This window comes from Somniosus microcephalus, chromosome 2, assembly GCF_052327205.1.
Source record: "Somniosus microcephalus isolate GS21.2 chromosome 2, FLI_Smic_1.0, whole genome shotgun sequence".
Classification (NCBI taxonomy): domain Eukaryota; kingdom Metazoa; phylum Chordata; class Chondrichthyes; order Squaliformes; family Somniosidae; genus Somniosus; species Somniosus microcephalus.
This window is the reverse complement of record NC_140988.1, coordinates 89,472,432-89,492,247: the sequence shown is the minus strand read 5'-3', so window position 1 is coordinate 89,492,247 and position 19,816 is coordinate 89,472,432.

Genomic DNA, 19,816 nt, shown 5'->3' with positions numbered 1-19,816 from the left:
ACCACTCCCTGTGGTAGCGAGTTCCACATTCTTACCACTCTCTGGATAAAGAAGTTTTTTCTGAATTCCCTATTTGATTTCTTGGTGACTATGTTATATTGATAATATCTAGTTTTGCTCTTCCCTACAAGTGGAAACATCCTCTCTGTATCTACTCTATCAAAACTTTTCATAATTTTAAAGACCTCTATTAGGTCACCCCTCAGCCTTCTCTTTTCAACAGAAAAGAGACCCAGTCTGTTCACCCTTTCCTGATGGGTATACCCTCACGTCTCTGGTATCATCCTTGTAAATCTGTTTTGTACCCTCTCCAGTGCAACTATATCCTTTTTATAATATGGTGACCAGAACAGTACACAGTACTCCAAGTGTGGTCTAACCAAGGTTCGATACAAGTTTTGCATAACTTCTCTGCTTTTCAATTCTATCCCTCTAGAAATAAACCCTAGTACTTGATTTGCTTTTGTTATGGCCGTATTAACCTGCATCACTACTTTTAGTGATGTGTGTATTTGTACTCCCAGACCCCTTTGCTCCTCTACCCCATTTAGATTCTTATTTTCCAAGTAATATGTGACCTCCTTATTTTTCTTACCAAAATGTAATACCTCACACTTACCTATCTTGAAATTCATTTGCCATTTATATGCCCATTCTGCAAGTTTATTAATGTCTTCTTGTAATTTGTTGCAGTCCTCCTCAGTATTGACTATTCTAAATCATTAATGGGCCGTATTTTCTGATCAGAGGCTTCCCACGTGCGGAGGCCTCCAATCTGGAAAAATTCTACGCACTTACCTGAGGGCTCCCGAGGTGCGTATAGTTCCGTTCCTGGGCCTCTCCAACTCCAAGTGTGCAGGGCCCACGTATCCCAGAGGCGCATGCGGTTCGCAAGCGACCCTGGAATCACGTGGGCATAGGGAGCCAATCAAAGAAGGGAATCTCCCTTCATACACTTGACAGATAGACCTGTCAAATATATGAATGGAGATCACCCCAAAAACACTTTAAAACATTTAAAAAAAAAATTTAAATCACATTATTAAAATTAGTTGAAATTACAATAAATATTTTAAACAAAAATTTAATTTTTTGAAAAAAATAATCAAAGTTTTTTACAGGGCTAAAAATAATCTTACCTTTTTTAAAAAGTATTTTTAAATGATAAATGAGTGAAAAACATTTTTTTTACTTTTTTCAAATCTTATGCTGGTAAAAGCAGGCCTTACGTCTGCTTTTACCGGGCGTAAGATTTCTAAGGGTTTTCTGTGGGCGGAGGTTCTCCAGAAAGCGGAACTATCCGCCCGCAAAGGCCCTTCTCCAGGCCAGGCATCCGCTCTGTCAAGAGCATTCTTGACAGATCAGAAATGCCGGTTTTCAGCGCATGCGCTGTGCATGCCTGAAACCAGCATTTCCGATGTCCCTACTGGTGTGTACACTGCGCGTACACACCCAGAGGCATGAAAATATCCGGACCAATATAAATTGTGAACAGTGGCCCCATCACTGATTCTTGTGAGACCCCATTTCCCACCTTTTGTCACTGAATAGCTACCATTTACACCTACTCTCTGCTTCCTGTCTTGCAGCCAGCTAGCTATTCATTCTGCTACTTGTCCCTTGATTCCACATGCTCTGACCGTATTCATTAGTCTATTATGTGGCACCTTATCAAAGGCCTTTTGGAAATCTAGATATATTACATCTACTGCGTTACACTTGTCCTTGCTCTCTGTTACCTCTTCAAAGAGTTCAATGAGGTTCGTCAAACAACACTTTTCCTCTTAAAATCCATTATTATCCATTACTATTCATTATTATATTTTTGGTTTATAGATATTTTTCTATTTTCTCCTTTAGTAGGTATTCCATTATTTTTCCTACTACCAACGTGAAGTGGATTGGTCTATAGTTCCCTGGACATGTTCTATCTCCCTTCTTAAATATAGGTATAATGTTAGCTATCCACCAGTCCTTGGCACTACACCTTTTTTTAACAAATTATTAAATATGTATAATAGTGCCTCTGCTATCTCTTCCCTAGATTCATTTAGAATGCTTGGATACAATCCGTTCACACCAAGGATTTTATCCTCTTTGAGTTTGATTAGTTTATTTAATATTTCTCATTTTTATTTTAAATGTAGTTATATCATTTCTAATCTCATCTTTTTATGTCATGTCCACCTGATCCGTCTTCCTGGTAAATACTGAAGCTAAATAATTATTTAATATTTCTGCCATTTCGTCATCGTTGCCTGTGAGTTTATCCTGTCCATCCCTTCGTGGCCCTATTCCCATCCTGACTTATTTTCTTATTCATGTGCATGTAGAATATTTTACTATTTTGTTTTATGTTCCTTGATAATTTAACTTCATAAGAACATAAGAAATAGGAGCAGGAGTAGGCCAATCGGCCCCTCGAGCCTGCTCCGCCATTCAATAAGATCATGGCTGATCTGATCCTAACCGCCAATCCACTATCACAGAACCATCTCCTGAATCTAACAGAATTAGACACACGAAATAGGAGCAGGATCAGGCTACACGGCCCCTGGGCCCGCTCCGCTACCCACAGGACCATGACCGATCCGAACCTAGACTCATGTCCAAATTCCTGCCCGTTCCCCATAACCCTTAATTCCCTTTACTTCTAGGAAACTGTCTATTTCTGTTTTAAATTTATGTAATGATGTAGCTTCTACAGCTTTTTGGGGCAGCATATTCCATGGACCTACCACCCTCTGAGTGAAGTAATTCCTCCTCATCTCAGTTTTGAAAGAGCAGCCCCTTATTCTAAGACTATGCCCCCTAGTTCTAGTTTCACCCATCATCGGGAACATCTTCCCCGCATCCACCCGATCCAACCCCTTCACAATCTTATATGTTTCAATAAGATCACCTCTCATTCTTCTGAACTCCAATGAGTAGAGTCCCAATCTACTCAACCTCTCCTCATATGTCCATCCCCTCATCCCCGGGATTAACCGAGTGAACCTTCTTTGTACTGACTCGAGAGCAAGTATGTCCTTTCTTAAGTATGGACACCAAAACTGTACGCAGTATTCCAGGTGCGGTCTCACCAATACCTTGTACAACTGAAGCAATACCTCCCTATTTTTATATTCTATCCCCCTAGCAATGAAAGCCAACATTCCATTGGCCTTCTTAATCACTTGCTGCACCTGCATACTAACCTTTTGAGTTTCGTGCACCAGGATCCCCAGATCCCTTTGTACTTCAGTACTTTCCAGTTTCTTGCCATTAAGATAGTAACTTGCTCTACGATTTTTCCTGCCAAAGTGCATAACCTCACACTTTCCAGTATTGTATTCCATCTGCCAAATCTCTGCCCACTTACTTAGCCTGTCTATGTCCCCTTGCAGGTTTTTTATGTCCTCCTCACTCACTACTTTCCCTCCCATCTTAGTATCATCTGCAAACTTTGATATGTTACACTCGGTCCCCTCCTCCAAACTTCATAGCTCCTCTTTGCCTTTCTAATTGTTTTTTTGACGTCTCTCCTAATCTCTTCATATTCTCCCTTGTCATGCTCTCCCCTGCTGGCCATGGACTTAGTTAATGCCTCTTTCCTTACCCTCAATTTTTCCCTTATGTTTTTATTCATCCACTGTGTCTCATTAGTGTTTAGCTTGTTCTTGTTTTTTAGCGGAATATATTTTTCCTGGACTCTGTTAAAGATCTTTTTTTAATGTTTCCCATTGCTGTTCTACATCATTGTTTGCCAATTTTGTTGTCCATTTTATTTTCCCAAGTTCTATTCTCAGTCTTTCAAAATCAGCTTTTCTCCAATCAATTACCCTGGTCTTTGTCATGCTTATTTCCTTCTCAATTATTATCTTAAAATATATTATATCATGGGCAATATTGCCTAGATGTTCCCCTACTTTTACTTCTCTTATCTGCTATGGTTCATCCCCCATTACTAGATCCAGTAGCAAATCTTCCCTTGTTAGGCTTCTTGCATACTGGGTTAGAAAGGAGTTGAAGGAACTATATTCCCTCATCCCCTTTACCTACCTCTTCTGACCAATTAATTTTGGGGTAGTTGAAATGCCCCATGATTATTATTCTATTTTTTTACTCATTTCCCTAATTTGGTTGCATATTTCTTCCTCCACCTCCCTTCCACTATTAGGTGGTCTGTAGACTACCCCTGTTAGTGTGATTGATCCTTTATTATCTTTTATCTCTATCCACCTGCATTCTATTTCTGTCTTATTGATAGCTGTGTCACTTTTTTCTACTGCCATTATATTATCTCTAATAAGTACAACTGCTCCACCTCCACTTTTTCTTTCTGTTTCTTTTCTAAATATGTTATGTTTAATTCCCGGTCCTGATTTTTCTGTAGCCCTGTCTCAGTAATCCCTACTATAACCGGTCCTCACAACATATTATTGCCTTTAGTTCCCGTTTTATTGCCGACACTGTGTGCATTGCTGTGCAGAAAGCTTAATTCATTTTTAATAGTCGTTCCTCTCACTTTATTTTTAATTATCTTTTTAAACTTCTGTTCTATAACTCTGCTAATTCCCTGGCCATTTATGTCCTCCCTTAGTTTAGTCTGTCCGATGCTCTCCTTTCCTGTTTTGTTTCTATTTAGACTTGTTTCATTTCTTGTAGATCCCTCCCTCCGTCTTACTAGTTTAAAGCTTTAGTCATTGCTCTATTTACCCTTTCTGCTAGCATACTGGTCGCATTCTGCTTCAGGTGAAGCCCGTCCCATCAGTACAGCTCCTTCCTGTCCCAGTACTGGTGCCAGTCACCATGAAAAGGAGCCCTTCTTTCCCACCCCTGCCCTTTATCCATGTGTTAACTCTCCTGATGTCTAACTCTATGCCAATTTCCACTGGATTGGGCAATAATCCAGAAGTTATTACTCTCAAGGACCTGCCTTTTAATTTAGCTTCTAACTCCTGATACTCCCTCAGCTGCACTTCCTCCCTATTCCTACCTATGTCATTTGTTCCAACATGGACCACGACAACTGGATTTTCTCCCTCCCTTTCTAAATTCCTATCTAGCCACCTTAAGATGTCCCTTACCCTGGCACTGGGTAGACAATACATTCTTTGGGACACTCATTCATGGCTGCAGAGGATGCTATATATCTCCCTGATTATAGAATCCCCTATCACTATCACATTTCTATTCTGCCTGTCCTCCCTTGGACAGCCTTCTGACCCGCAGTGCCTTGGTCTGCATTGTGGCTGCCCTCCCCGCAGTCTTTCTCCTTGTCCTTGCAATTAGCGAGTACATCGCACCTGTTAGACAGTACCAGTGTCTGCGGAACCCCCTTCTCAACCTCTTCTAAGTCCCCGCTACCCAACTCCTTGACAGTCACACCCTCCTCTTCCTGATCCTGTGCTTTTCTCCAAGAGCCAGAGTGTCTCAAGCCAGAGACATTTACTGCAGATGTGGCAAAGTGGGACAGCCTCACTGTCCACAAACTCCCACATATTACAGTTGCGACACATAGGGATTGCCATTTCAATCTTTATTTGTTAATTAGCAGTAAGATATATCTAGAACTAATAGAATCACTTGAGGTCGAGTATTAATTAGCTGCTAGATTAGTTTGATTTGAAATTAATTAGTAATTAATCACTGATTATTTATTATTTTTGTACAACAGATACTTTATAATGCATAATATTGGATTGGATTACTGTTGGTTTCCCCCACTTAGTTTATTTTGTCCCCATAGATCTATTTATCCTATTTAGCTTCTTGGGTCTATTGTTTACCTAAAGGATATTATGCTCTTAATACTTAAGATAAATGATAGATTAACCACTTAGCTCTGATTCCTTGTTCCCCATTCGCAGCTGGCTATGACATCACTTCTTGATTTTTTTTCGCTCTCTCATTGCCTGGTAACAGCTGCTCACTGCCTCAACTCCCTTTTTAAGCTGTTGCTGCTTCTGTCTCACTGAAGCCTGTGAGGGTGGAATAAGAACATAAGAATTAGGAGCAGGAGTAGGCCATACAGCCCCTCAAGCCTGCTCCACCATTCAATTAGATTTTGATTGATCTTCGACCGCAACTCCACTTTCCTGACCTATCCCCATATCCCTTAACTCCTCTGGAATCCAAAAACCTATCGCAGCCTTGAATATACTCAACAACTGAGCATAGAAGCACCTCACTGATCCTCCATAAGTTCACGTCACTGATCCTCCACAGGATCACCTCACTGAACTTCCATAGGATCATCTCACTGATCTTCCATAGGATCACCTCATTGAATTTCCATAGGATCACCTCATTGATCCGCCATAGGATCACCTCACTGATCTTCCGCAGGATCACCTCACTGATCTTCCATAGGATCACCTCACTGATCCTTCATAGGATCACCTCAGTGATCTTCCATAGGATCACCTCACTGATCCTTCATAGGATCACTTCACTGATCTTCCATAGGATCACCTCACTGATCTTTGATAGGATCACCTCACTGATCTTCCGTAGGATCACCTCACTGATCTTCCATGGGATCACCTCAGTGATCCTCCACAGGATCACCTCACTGATCTTCCACAGGATCACTTCACTGATCTTCCATAGGATCACCTCACTGAGCTTCTATAGGATCACCTCCCTGATCTTCGATAGGATCTCCTCACTGATCTTCCATAGGATCACCTCACTGATCTTCGCTAGGATCACCTCACTGATCTTCCATAGGATCACCTCATTGATCTTCCACAGGATCACCTCACTGATCTTCCATAGGATCACTGACATAAATCGTGCCATTCATGTAGAAATGACTTATCAAATATACTGGGCGGCCTGCTGGTGGCGCTGTCCAGGGAGAGTATAAATACTCAGGCACGGGCCCAGCTTGCTCAGGGACATTTTTGTAAACAGTAACCAGTGAAAGATAACTAGACTTCCATGTTGTGAAACAGTCGATTAAAGCCTTGTTTAATACTCTGACCAAATGCCTAGTAGTTTTCTTACGTCAATTTAATCGACTGTTTGCTCTCCACGCTCTGAGTAGTTTTGGGAACAGACGGCTATGACTCAAACAGTAGAAGGGAACCAGAGGTAGTAATCAATCCATCATGGAGAAACTACTCCGACCCGCCCATCTTGACCTGGACCTGAATTCACCTACAACGGCTAAGGTATGGAAACACTGGTATCGTACCTTCAGCAACTTCCTCAAGGTGTGTGGTGAGAATGTTCCTGATAAGTTAGAGATACTTGCCAATTATGTATCCCCTCATGTGTTTGACTATATCGAAGACTGTATAGACTATGACTCCACTATCCAAATACTACAGCAACTATATATTAAGGCCCCAAACGAAATTTTTGCTCGGCATCTACTGGCCAAACTCGACAATAACTCGGGGTATCACTTGACAAATTCCTTCAAAAGCTTTGCAGGCTCAGCAAAGATTGTAATCTCAAAGCTGTCTCAGCTCAGCAGTACCAGGAGGAGTTAATTCATGATTCCTTTATTAACGAAATTGCGTCTCCTTTCATACGCCAGCATCTGTTGGAGAATAAAACCCTCAAGTTACAAGCTGCCTATGACCAGGCATGTTCTCTGGACTTAGCAAAAAAAAATGCAGCTGCCTATGACCAGGCATGATCTCTGGACTTAGCAAAAAAAATGCAGATACCTATCTTTTACTGCATGCACGGACTGCTGCTATCAATTTTGGTGACTCCTCCAATGAGCCTTGGGCGGAAGCCCTCACTGATGACTACTCTATCCTAGCCGATGATGACCCTGCCCTAGAAGCCCTCACTGATGGCAACCCTGCCCTAGCGGCATCTTGGCAATCTGGAAGGAAGTGTTTCTTCTGTGGAGGTGCATTCCACTATAGGAAATTTTGTCCTGCTCGTAACGCAACCTGCAGTCATTGCAGTAAGAAAGGTCACTTTTCTAAGGTATGCCGGTCAAGAGCCCCTGTTAGTTTTGCAGCTACTATCTATAAAACTGCTCCTCCCCCAAGAGCCACTACTAAAGTTACAGCGCCTATCTATAAAACTGCTCCTCCCCCAAGAGCCACCACTAAGGTTACAATTGTCAAGGGTAAAACTACTCCTCCTCCCATCACAGCTGTTTTTCCCCAAAGCCTGTCCCATTCAGCCATGAAGGTTTCAGTAAATGGACACATTTAGAGTGCACTAATCGACTCATGCAGCTCTGACAGCTTCATCAGTGAGCAGGCTGTCAGTAAGTTAAAACTGCGTATTTACCCCTCGGACAGGGAAATTGCAATGGCTCTGATGACACTGACCACCAACTCTTCCGGCTTTTGCCTTGTCGATCTTATTCTCAATCGCCGCACTTATTCCTCCACCCGGCTCAGGGTACTCAAAAACCTATGCAGTGATGTGCTCCTGGGACAGGATTTCCAGAAACAACACAAAAGACTCACTTTTGAGTTTGGAGGGTCAAAACCGGAGCTTACTATTTCCAAAGTACCACTTTGTGCGCTTTTGGCGGCTTCGCTTGACGAGCCCTCTTTGTTTGCCAATCTTTCCCCTCGATATAAGCCCATAGTCACTAAATCACGACGTTTCAGCCAAGATGATCTATCCTTTATCGAGGCAGAGATCTCTCGCCTTCTAGCTGATGGTATCATTGAGCCATGTTCATCTTCCTGGCGGGCTCAAGTCGTCGTTGTTAAAAATCCTCTGAAGCATCACAAGAAACGTCTTTGCATCGATTACTCACAAACTATTAACCAGTATGCCGACCTGGATGCCTACCCACTACCATGCATCGATGACATGGTCAATAACCTTGCCAGCTACAAGGTATTTTCAACTTTTGACTTAAAGAGTGCATACCATCAAGTACCGTTAAAGGACTCTGACAAAAAGTATATGGCCTTTGAGGCCAATGGTCGGCTTTACCAGTTTTGTCTCCTTCCATTTGGGGTCACCAATGGGGTGGCCATCTTCCAATGGGCAATGGATAGCCTAGTCAAACAGAAGAACTTAACAGACACTTTTCCATATCTGGATAATATCACCATTGCTGGTCATGACCAGAAGGAGCATGATGCCAACCTCCAGAAATTTCTTGACGTTCTCCGCCATCGCAACTTAACCTTAAATTAGTCCAAATCTGTGAAATCAGTACCAACAGTCAACATCCTTGGCTACTGGCTGGGCAATGGTGTCATCAAACTGGATCCGGAGCGATTTCATCTGCTTCCGGAGCTCCCTCCTCCTACGAATCTCGGCTCTCTTCGTCAGGACTTCGGCATGTTCGCCTATTATGCAAAGTGGATACCCCACTTTTCCGACAAGATCCAGCCCCTGCTTCATGCGAAGTCATTTCCATTGAAGGCAACAGCTATTTTAGCTTTCGACCTCCTCAAGCAACAACTGGAAAATGCCACGCTTCGTTCCATCAATGAAAACCTCCCTTTCGTGGTCGAGTGCGATGCATCGGATGTGGCAATCTCGGCTACCTTGAATCAAGGTGGTCGACCTGTTGCATTTCTGTCCAGAACTTTGCAAGGTAGCGAGCTCCATTGTCCTCCTGTCGAGAAGGAGGCTACCGCTATCATCGAAGCAGTACGTAAATAGAGTCATTTTCTCGCTCGTCGCCATTTCACGCTGATAACCGATCAGCACTCCGTGGCCTTTATGCTGGATAACCGGAAGCGCACTAAGATCAAGAATAACAAAATACAACTCTGGAGGATGGAATTGGCCGCCTTTGTCTGCACCATGCATTATTGACCCGGCAAAGAGAATGTGGCCCCGGATACCCTCCTGCATGTATTCTGCTCTTCCATGTCAACTTTGACTCTTGCGGATCTTCATACTGACTTATGCCATCCTGGCGTTACCCATATGTTACACTTTGTGCGATCTAAAAATCTCCCATTTTCTACGGAAGACGTGAGAAGAACATTCTCCACTTGTAGAATTTGTGCGGAGTTAAAACCGCAATTCTTCTGTCCGTCGGATGGTTCGCTCATACACGCTACACAGCCTATGCAGTGACTCAGCATTGACTTTAAGGGGCCACTGCCTTCGTCAACGCGAAACACCTACTTGCTTACTATGGTGGACGAATATAGAAACATAGAAACATAGAAGATAGGAGCAGGAGTAGGCCATTCGGCCCTTCGAGCCTGCGCCGCCATTCAATGAGATCATGGCTCATCATCCAAATTCAGTACCCTGTCCCTGCCTTCTCCCCATATCCCTTGATCCCTTTAGCCTTAAGAAATATATCCAACTCTTTCTTGAATATATTTAATGAACTGGCCTCCACTGCCCTCTGTGGCAGAGAATTGCACAGGTTCACCACTCTCTGGGTGAAGAAATTCCTCCTCATTTCAGTCCTAAGTGGCTTACCCCTTATCCTTAGACTATGACCCCTGGTTCTGGACTCCCCGGCCATCAGAAACATCCGTCCTGCATCTAGTCTGTCCAGGCCTGACAGAATTTTATAGGTTTCGATGAGATCCCCTCTCAATCTTCTAAACTCCAGTGAGTATAAGCCCAATCGACACAATCTCTCCTCATACGTCATTCCTGCCATCCCAGGTATCAGCCTGGTGAATCTTCGCTGCACTCCTTCCATGGCAAGAACGTCCTTCCTCAGGTAAGGCGACCAAAACTGCACACAATACTCAAGGTGCGGTCTTACCAAGGCCCTGTACAACTGCAGCAAGACATCCTTGTTCCTGTACTCGAACCCTCTTGCTACGAAGGCCAACATACCATTTGCCTTCTTAACCGCCTGCTGCACCTGCATGCTTACCTTCAGCGACTGGTGCACAAGAACACCCAGGTCTCTTTGCACTTCCCCTTCTCCCAATCTATTGCCATTCAAATAATAATCTGCCTTCCTGTTTTTGCCACCAAAGTGGATAACCTCACATTTATCCACATTCTAGTGCATTTGCCATGTTTCTGCCCAATCATCCAACCTGTCCAAATCATACTGAAGTTTCACGACATCCTCCCTACAGCATACCCTCCCACCCAGCTTTGTGTCGTCTGCAAATTTGGAGATATTACATCCAATTCCCTCGTCCAGATCATTAATATATATTGTGAACAGCTGGGGTCCTAGGACCGATCCTTGCGGTACCCCACTAGTCACTGCCTGCCACTCGGAAAATGACCCGTTTATTCCAACTCTTTGCTTTCTGTCCGCCAACCAGTTCTCTATCCAAGTCAATACCTTGCCCCCAATCCCATGTGCCTTAATTTTGCAGGCTAATCTCTTATGTGGGACCTTATCGAAAGCCTTCTGAAAGTCCAAATACACCACATCCACTGGTTCTCCCTTATCTATTTTACTAGTTACATCCTCAAAAAATTCCAGTAGATTAGTCAAGCATGATTTACCTTTTGTAAATCCATGTTGACTTTGTCCGATCCTGTCACTGCTTTCCAAGTGCTCTGCTATTACATCTTTTATAATGGACTCTAGCAGTTTCCCCACTACCGATGTCAGGCTTACCAGTCTATAATTCCCCGCTTTTTCTCTACCACCTTTTTTGAATAGTGGGGTAACATTAGCTACCCTCCAATCCATGGGTACTGTTCCAGAGTCTATCGAGTTCTGAAAGATGACCAGCAATGCATCTACTATTTCTAGGGCCACTTCCTTAAGTACCCTGGGATGTAGATTACCAGGCCCTGGGGATTTATCGGCCTTCAATCCCATCAATTTTCCTAACACCATTTCCCTACAAACACTGATTTCTTTCAGTTCCACCCTTTCTTCAGACCCTATGTTCCCCGGCATCTCTGGGAGGTTATTTGTGTCCTTCTTTGTGAAGACAGAACCAAAATATGTATTTAGTTGGTCTGCCATTTCTTTGTTCCCCATTATAAATTCCCCTGATTCTGAATATTCACGCTTTCCCTTTGCTTTCCCCTGTCCCAATATGCTTACTTCCACAGTGATCAAATGCCTCGATCAGGTCTTTTCCCTTTGCGGTACGGCCAAATTCATCCACACTGATCGGGGTCCCTCCTTCATGTCAAGCCACTCAAAAGTTATCTTTCCCAACGGGGAATCGCCACAAGTAGAACGACACCATATCATCCTATTGGAAATGGACAGGTTGAGAGATACAATGCTATCATTTGGAACGCTGTTCGTTATGCACTGAGGTCACACAACCTATCAGACCAGCAGTGGGAAACTATGCTCCCTGACGCATTGCATTTCATCAGGTCTCTTCTTTCTACATCCACCAACGCTACTCCTCACGAACGATTCTTCGGTTTCAGCATCGCTGCACTCATGGGACGTCCCTACCATCATGGTTGGCAGCCCCTGGCCCCATGCTGTTCTGAAGATTCGTCCGATCCTCTAAGAGAGATTCCCTCGTCGATGAAGTGGTACTGATGGATGTCAATCCCACGTAAGCATACGTGCGGTACCCTGATGGCCGGGAATCCGCAGTGTCACTCCAGGATCTGGCTCCCTGTGCAATCGATGGTGGGACCCGTATCAATGACGCCGATACCCTGCGCTCCTCTGAGGATGACGCCCTACCCGGGACATCAAAGGATCTGCCAGCTATTCCACCGGATCAACCCGGGGAACAGAGCGCTCCCCGCGGAATGGCCACCAGAAACCTGGACGCCGGTCAGTCACTGACTACTGGGCAGGTTGAAGCCAGCTCTGCGCCTGTGGGGGCCCGCACCCGGAGCCACGATCTCCCCAGTCCCCCTCAGGTCGATCAAAGCGACACGGACTCTGCCAGCCCGCTGGTACGAACTAAGCGACCCAGGGACCAAAACACGATCTGAGGAGATGTGCCTTCTGGCTACCGACGGAAATCCAAATGACTGCGTCTATTCTTAGTCCGACTAATTCGGTAGAAAGAAGCCGCCGGTTTTCCAAAACTTCACGTGGGAAGAATGATATAAATCGTGCCATTCGTGTAGAAATGACTTATGAAATATACTGGGCGGCCTGTTGGTGGCATTGTCCAAGGGGAGTATAAATACTCAGGCATGGGCCCAGCTTGCTCAGGGACATTTTGTAAACAGGAACTAGTGAAGGATAACTAGAATTCCATGCTGTGAAACTGTCAAATAAAGTCTTGTTTAATACTCAGACCAAGTACCTAGTAGTTTTCTCATGTTAATCACCTCATTGACCTTCGATAGGATCAGCTCACTGATCTTCCACAGGCTCACCTCACTGATCTTCCATAGGATCACCTCACTGATCTTCCACAGGATCACCGCACTGATCTTCCATAGGATCACCTCACTGATCTTCCACAGGATCACTGCACTGATCTTCCATAGGATCACCTCACTGATCTTCCACAGGATCACCGCACTGATCTTCCATAGGGTCAACTGACTGACCTTCGATAGGATCACCTCAATGATCTTCTATAGGATCACCTCACTGATCCTCCATAGGGTCACCTCACTGATCCTCCACAGGATCAGCTCACTGATCCTCCACAGGATCACCTCACTGATCTTCCATAGGATCACCTCACTGATCTTCCATAGGAACACCTCACTGATTTTCCGCAGGATCACCTCACTAACCTTCCACAGGATCTCAACACTGATCGTCCATAGGATCAGCTCACTGATCTCACACAGGATCACCTCACTGATCTTCCATAGGATCACCTCACTGATGTTCCACAGGATCACCTCACTGAACCTCCACAGGATAATCTCACTGATCCACCATAGGATCACCTCACTGATCTTTCATAGGACCACCTCACTGATCTTCCACAGGATCACCTCACTGACCTTCCATAGGTTCACCTCACTGATCTTTCATAGGACCACCTCACTGATCTTCCACAGGATCACCTCACTGACCTTCCATAGGTTCACCTCACTGATCTTCCACAGGATCACCTCACTGATCTTCCACAGGATCACCTTACTGATCGTCCATAGGATCAGCTCACTGATCTTCCACAGGATCACCTCACTGATCCTCCACAGGATAATCTCACTGATCCTCCATAGCATCACCTCACTGATCATCCACAGGATCACCTCACTGATCTTTCACAGGACCACCTCACTGATCTTACACAGGATTACCTCACTGACCTTCCATAGGATCACCTCACTGATCTTCCACAGGATCACCTCACTGATCTTCCATAGGATCATCTCACTGATCTTTCATAGGACCACCTCACTGATCTTACACAGGATCACCTCACTGACCTTCCATAGGATCACCTCACTGATCTTCCACAGGATCACCTCACTGATCTTCCATAGGATCACCTCACTGATCTTCCATAGGATCACCTCACTGATCCTCCATAGGATCACCTCACTGATCTTCCATAGGTTCACCTCACTGATCTTGCATAGGATCACCTCACTGCTCTTCCATAGGATCACCTCACTGACCTTCCATAGGATCACCTCACTGATCCTCCATAGGATCACGTCACTGATCCTGCTTAGGAACACCTCACTGATCTGCCACAGGATCACCTCACTGATCTTGCATAGGATCACCTCACTGATCCTCCATAGGATCACCTCACTTATCTTGAAGAGGATCACCTCACTGATCCTGCATAGGATCACCTCACTGATCTTCCATAGGATCACCTCACTGATCTTCCACAGGATCACCTCACTGATCTTCCATAGGATCACCTCACTGATCTTCCAATGGATCACCTCACTGATCTTCCACAGGATCACCTCACTGATCTTCCAATGGATCACCTCACTGATCTTCCACAGGATCACCTCACTGATCCTGCATAGGATCACCTCACTGATCTTCCATAGGATCACCTCTCTGACCTTCGACAGGATCACCTCACTGATCTTCCATCGGATTACCTCACTGATCTTCCATGGGATCCCCTCACTGATTTTCAATAGGGTCACTTCACTGATCTTCCACAGGAGCACCTACTGATCCTCCACAGGAACACCTCACTGATCCCCCACAGGGTCACCTCACTGAAGCTCCACAGGATCACATCACTGTCCTTCCATAAGATCAACTCATAGATCTTTCAGAGGATCACCCCACTGATCTTCCACAGGATCACCTCTCTGATCTTCCATAGGATCACCTCACTGATCCTCCATAGGATCAACTCAATGCTCTTCCATGTGATCACCTCACTGATCTTCCATATGATCACCTCACTGATCCTCCACGGGGTCAACTCACTGTCAATCCACAGTATCACCTCACTGATCCTCCACTGGATCAGCTCATTGATCCTAAAGAGGATCACCTCACTGATCTTCCATAGGAGCACCTCACTGATCTTCCATAGGATCACCTCACGGATCTTCCACAGGATCACCTCACTGATCTTCCACAGCTGCACCTCAGTGATCTTGCATAGGATCACGGCACAGGTCTTCCATAGGATAACATCACTGATCATCTGTATGATGACCTCACTGATCTTCCACAGAATCACCTCACTGATCTTCGATAGGATCACCTCACTGATCTTCCATGCGATCAGGTCACTGATCTTCCATAGGATCACCTCTGATCCTCCACAGGACCACCTCACTGATCTTTGATAGGATCACCTCACTGATCTGCCACAGGATCACCTCACTGATCTTCCATAGGATCACCTCACTGATCCGCCACAGGATCACCTCACTGGCCTTCCATAGGATCACCTCACTGATCCTCCATAGGATCACGTCACTGATCCTCCATAGGATCACCTCACTGATCTCCCATAGGATCACCTCACTGATCTTCCATAGGATCACCTCACTGATCTTCCATAGGATCACCTCACTGATCTTCCAATGGATCACCTCACTGATCTTCCAATGGATCACCTCACTGATCCTGCTTAGGATCACCCCACAAATCATCCATATGATCATCTTGTTGATCCTCCATTGGCTCGCCTCACTGATCGTCCATAGGGTCATCTCACTGATCATCCACAGGATCACCTCACTGATCTTCTATAGGATCACCTCGCTGATCCTCCATAGGATCACCTCACTGTCCTTCCATAGGATCAACTCACTGATCTTCTACAGGAGCATCTCACTGATCCTCCACAGGATCACCTCACTGTCCTTACATAGGATCAACTCACAGATGTTCCAGAGGATCACCCCACTAATCATCCATATGATCAGCTCACTGATCTTCCATAGGATCACCTCACTGATCTTCCACTGGATCACCTCACTGATCTTCCATAGGATCACCTCATTGATCCTCCATAGGATCACCTTACTGATCTTCCACAGGCTCACCTCACTGATCCTCCATAGGATCACCCCACTGATCCTCCACAGGCTCGCCTCACTGATGTTCCACAGGATCACCTCACTGATCTTCCATCAGATCACCTAACTGATCTTCCACAGGATCACCTCACTGATCTTCCATAGCTTCATCTCATTGATCTACCATAGGATCACCTCACTGATCCTCCACAGGATCAGTTCACTGAGCCTCCACAGAATCACATCACTGATGTTCCATAGGATCACATCACTGATCTTCCAAAGGATCATCTCATTGATCTTCCATAGGATCACCTCACTGATCATCCACAGGATCACCTCACTGATCTTCCATAGGAGCACCTCACTGATCTTCCATAGGATCACCTCACTGATCCTCCATAGGATCACCTCACTGATCTTCCACAGGATCACCTCTATGATACTACATAGGATCACTTCACTGATCTTCCATAGGATCACCTCACTGATCCTCCAAAGGCTCGCCTCACTGATCTTCCATAGGTTCATCTCACTGGTCTTCCACAGGATTACCTCACTGATCTTCTATAGGATCACCTCACTGATCCTCCATAGGATCATCTTACTGATCTTCCACAGGCTCACCTCACTGATCTTGCATAGGATCACGTCACTGATCTTCCACAGGATCACCTCACTGATCTTTCATTGGATCACCTCACTGATCTTCCACAGGACAACCTCACTGAACCTCCATAGGAGCACCTCACTAATCTTCAACATGATCACCTCACTGATCCACCATAGGAGCACCTCACTGATCTTCCACAGGATCACCTCACTGATATTCCTCAGGATCACCTCACTGAACTTCCACAGGATCACCTCTCTGATCTTCCACAGGACCACCTCACTGATCCACCACATGATCACCTCACAATCTTCCACTGGATCAGCTCACTGATCCTCCACAGGATCACCTCCCTGATCTTCCATAGGATCACCTCACTGATCTTCCACAGGATCACCTCATTGATCTTCGATAGGATCACCTCACTGATTTTCCACAGGAGCACCTTATTGATCTTCCATAGGATCAACTCACTGATCTTCCACAGGATCACCTCACTCATCCAACATAGGTGCACCTCACTGATCTTCCACAGGATCACCTTACTGATATTCCTCAGGATCACCTCACCAATCTTCCACAGGATCACTTCTCCGATCTTCCACAGGATTACCTCACTGATCTTCCACAGGATCACCTCAATGATCCTCCACAGGATCAGCTCACTGATCTGCAGTAGGATCACCTCACTGAACTTCCACAGGATCAACTCACTAATCTTCGATAGGATCACTACGCTGATCTTCCACAGGATCACCTCACTGATCATCCACATGATCAACTGACTGATGTTCTACAGGATCACCTCACTGATCTTCTATAGGATCACCCCACTGATCTTCTACAGGAGCACCTCACTGATCTTCCATAGAATCACCTCACTAATCTTCCATAGGGTCACCTCACAGATCTTCGATAGGATCACCTGACTGATCTTCGATAGGATCACCTCACTGATCTTCCATAGGATCACCTGACTGAGCTTCGATAGGTTCACCTCACTGATCTTCCATAGGATCACCTCACTGTCCTTCGATAGGAGCACCTCTCTGATCTTCGATAGGATCACCTCACTGACCTTCTGTACGATCACATCACTGATCTTCCACAGGATCACCTCACTGATTTTCCATAGGATCAGATCTTCCATAGGATCACCTCACTGAACTTCCATTGGATCACCTCACTGATCTTCCATAGGGCCACCTCAGTGATCCTCCATAGGAGCACCTCACTGATCTTTGATAGGATCACCTCACTGATCATTGATAGGATCAACTAACTGATCTTCCACTGGATCACCTCACTGATCTTCCATAGGATCATTTCACTGATCTTCCACAGGATCAACTCACTGATATTCCACAGGATCATCTCACTGATCTTCCACAGGATCACCTCTCCGATCTTCCACAGGATCAACTCACTGATCCTCCACAGGACCACCTCACTGATCTTCCATAGGATCACCTCACTGATCTTCCACAGGATCACCTCACTGATCTTCAATGGGATAACCTCACTGATCATCCACAGGGTCACCTCTTTGATCTTTGACAGGATCACCTCATTGATCTTCCAAAGAATTACCTTACTGATCTGCAATTGGATCAACTCACTGAGCTTGCACAGGATCAACTCACTGATCTTCAATAGGATCACCTCACTACTCTTCCACAGGATCACTTCACTGATCTTCCACAGGATCACCTCACTGATCTTCCACAGGATCACCTCACTGAACTTCCATAGGATCACCTCACTGATCTTCCACAGGATCATCTCACTGATCTTCCACAGGATCGCCTCACTGATCTTCCATAGGATTACCTCACTGGCCTTCCATGGGATAATCTCACTGATCTTCCATAGGATCACCTCACTGATCTCCCACAGGATCATCTCACTGATCTTCCACAGGATCACCTCACTGATCTTCCATAGGATCACCTCACTGATCTTCCACAGGATCATCTCACTGATCTTCCACAGGATCACCTCACTGGGATTCCATGGAATAATCTCACTGATCTTCCACATGATCACCTCTCTGATCTACGATAGGATCACCTCACTGAACTTCCACAGGATCACCTTACTGATCTTCCCTAGGATCACCTCACTTGTCGTCCACTGGATCACCTCACTGATCTTCCACAGGGTCACCTCACTGATCTTCCACAGGATCACCTCACTGATCTTCCACAGGATCACCTCACTGATCTTTCATTGGATCACCTCACTGATCTTCCATAGGACAACCTCACTGAACCTCCATAGGAGCACCTCACTAATCTTCCACATGATCACCTCACTGATCCACCATAGGAGCACCTCACTGATCTTCCACAGGATCACCTCACTGATATTCCTCAGATCACCTCACTGACCTTCCACAGGATCACCTCTCCGATCTTCCACTGGATCACCTCACTGATCCACCACATGATCACCTCACAATCTTCCACTGGATCAGCTCACTGATCCTCCACAGGATCACCTCCCTGATCTTCCATAGGATCACCTCACTGATCTTCCACAGGATCACCTCTTTGATCTTCGATAGGATCACCTCACTGATTTTCCACAGGAGCACCTTATTGATCTTCCATAGGATCAACTCACTGATCTTCCACAGGATCACCTCACTCATCCAACATAGGTGCACCTCACTGATCTTCCACAGGATCACCTCACTGATATTCCTCAGGATCACCTCACCGATCTTCCACAGGATCACTTCTCCGATCTTCCACAGGATTACCTCACTGATCTTCCACAGGATCACCTCAATGATCCTCCACAGGATCAGCTCACTGATCTGCAGTAGGATCACCTCACTGATCTTCCACAGGATCAACTCACTGATCTTCGATAGGATCACTACACTGTTCTTCCACAGGATCACCTCACTGATCATCCACATGATCAACTGACTGATGTTCTACAGGATTACCCCACTGATCTTCCACAGGA